The 2634-nt window shown below is 40.2% G+C and overlaps 1 pseudogene; it reads right to left on the reverse strand.

Annotated features, from left to right (window-relative positions):
* Positions 1 to 332: 332 nt before the first annotated feature.
* On the reverse strand, positions 333 to 797 carry LOC110208246 (large ribosomal subunit protein uL24 pseudogene; annotated as a pseudogene).
* Between the last annotated feature and the right edge of the window lie 1837 nt (positions 798 to 2634).

Genomic DNA, 2634 nt, shown 5'->3' on the forward strand with positions numbered 1-2634 from the left:
AAGAGCATATGTATCATATTCCACCATTATTGAATGTAAGCAGTTTAACCTTGTTTAGTCCTTTATCATTGTTCACTCCTGTTTACCTTTATGTGTTTCTCTTCACTCCGACTTCAAAGTTTCTCTACAGCTCTGTTCTTTTCAACAAGAATGCTTGGAAGTCCCATTTTCAGTCTATCCTAGGTCTGTTAACCAGATCTAGGCAGCGGGCAACAAAACTACCAATTGGAATGTGTTCCTGCTGCAGTGGCCTGGTATGGGTCTAGGGGTGCCTTGTACAGAAGTTTGGGGTTTTTTTCATTCTAGAAATTTAATTACAGCCACGTAATTTTTTACTCTTGCATTTTCTCAATAGTTTCTTCCTTATATTTGCCCTTTTCCTGTCCCACTTGGCGAGATTTGGCTTTTCGCTCAAGGATCTTTTTGCGATCTTTGTCCAGTTTTAGCCTTGTGATAACCACCTTGTTCAGATGAATGCCCACATGGACAGTTGTACCATTAGCTTTCTCCCACTGCACACACTCAATGTAGATCACATATTTCTTTCTGTAAGCCTGAACTACCTTGCCAATTTGCTGTTCTTTGTAGTGTCCTTGAACAAACTGGACTTCATCATCTTTTTGAATGGGCATGGAGTGAATATTATACTTCTGTCTCAGCTCTTTAGAAAAAGGAGAAGACATAATTTTCCTCCATATGTGGGAAGGGGCATTGAAATGCCTCTTGTGGTTCTTGCTTCGGTCAGAGGTCACAAAGGGATTGAACTTCATTTTGACCTCAGAGACACGGCAGAAGAGAAGAGCCTCATACAGGTTTTAGACTTCCTCTTGTACTCTTGCTCAGGCTCTCCCTGGGTGCTGCTTTCCTTTCTCAAAGAAAGTATTCATAATCATTCAATCCATAAATAATATCCCATTAGGCATTTATTATGTGACAAACACTGTACTAGGCACTGAGAATACAAGTACAAAGAATGAAGCAATCTGCAATCACAAGAAGTTACATTCCAACTGGGGAGACAAGTACATATTATCTATATCTATCTATTTATATTTTTATTTATTTCAAATATATAAATGAACAAATTATATATGTACATACATATACATGTATTTGTATATATATATATACATATGTGTGTGTGTATATATATATGGGGGGGTGTGTGTGTGTGTGTGTGTGCGTGTGTGTGTGTGTGTGTATATATATACACATATTAACCACAACTTTCTTTTTAATCTACTGGTTTCATTTATAATGACATTGTCAAAAGGATACAATTCAATTCGTTTAGTAACATGTCCATTTGTTGGTCATTGGACAAGTATCTCATCCCTGGGGACAACATTCTCCTTTGCCCCCTCTCCTGGTGGGGCTATTCTAGAACCTAAATTGGATGGATGGGTGGGAGGAAGATCCACCACCACCATGAGCACCCTTTTCCCCATCTCCTTCTCTGGGCTCTCCCAGAACTCACTGAGGCTGCTAAATTGCTCATGTGGCTTAGATGAGAGGAGAGTCAACAACTTTATTCCTTCCCATGAAACAAAGGCTTTACATTTGCCCCATCACTTCATCCTAGGTGTTACTGTCTGCTGTGAAAACCTCCAGCACCAATATAGGACCTATTGACATCATTTAAGAGCCCCTGGGCCTTGCCATTTGAAAATCTGCTGCACCTTGAGGATTCTAGGGTGTGGTTTTTTTATACCAATTAATTTTTTTTGTGATTTTGAGTTATCAACAATCATTTCCATAAGCTTTTGAGTTTTAAATTTTTCTCCTCCTCCCTCTCCACCTCCCTCTCCAAGATGGCTCACAATCTAATATAGGCTATATATATACATTCCTATTAAACAATATTTTCACATTAGTCATGGTGTAAGGAAGAATTAGTTGTTCTAACTTTTCCCTGTAACCTCCATGAAGGAAGATTCAGAGGTGTAGAGAGAAGGGAGTAAGTAAGCCTCAGGGAACCAAAAAGGAACTGCAGTTTTCCCCAATTCCTTAGCACTGAGAGAATCGACAGAATTGGGCATACACTTCCAGATAGGGTATCCATCATCATCCTCTATGCTGTAGGAAGTGTACCCAGGTCCTTGGCCTCAAACCAACCCAGTGGACTGAGAGCCTAAGAGTGTCAGGCCAAGTGAGAGACAGCCTCATTACTCTGTAGCCCTCCAAGACTTGGTGCTTGGAGAGTGACCCCATCTGCAGAGTAAGAAAGGGGGGAGGGAGGCTTACACACCTTCCAGTCTTGACTGGAGAAGAATTTGGAATTAGGCAGTTACCCCATATGGGCCACCAAAATATAACATGCAAGTCCCACCTGAAAGAATTTTACCCAAGCCTTCTTTCAGCCAAAGACAAGGTTTATTAGAACATCCGTCATATTGGGCAGACTCTTAAGGAATCTGAACATTAGTGAGCTATTGGCTAGGTTATAAGAATCTGAGCCTGTGAGGAAGAATTAGAACTGATAGGAAGAACCACAAAAAAGAGGAAACAAAACAGAACAGAAGGGGAAAAAAAGAGCAAATAGTATGCTTCGATCTACATTCTAACTCCATAGTTCTTTCTTTGGATGTGGATAGCATTTTCCGTCATGAGACCTTTGGAGATGTCTTAGATTCT

The sequence above is a fragment of the Phascolarctos cinereus genome, unplaced genomic scaffold (genome assembly GCF_003287225.1).
Source record: "Phascolarctos cinereus isolate Bilbo 61053 unplaced genomic scaffold, phaCin_HiC Scaffold_726;HRSCAF=1367, whole genome shotgun sequence".
Lineage (NCBI taxonomy): Eukaryota > Metazoa > Chordata > Mammalia > Diprotodontia > Phascolarctidae > Phascolarctos > Phascolarctos cinereus.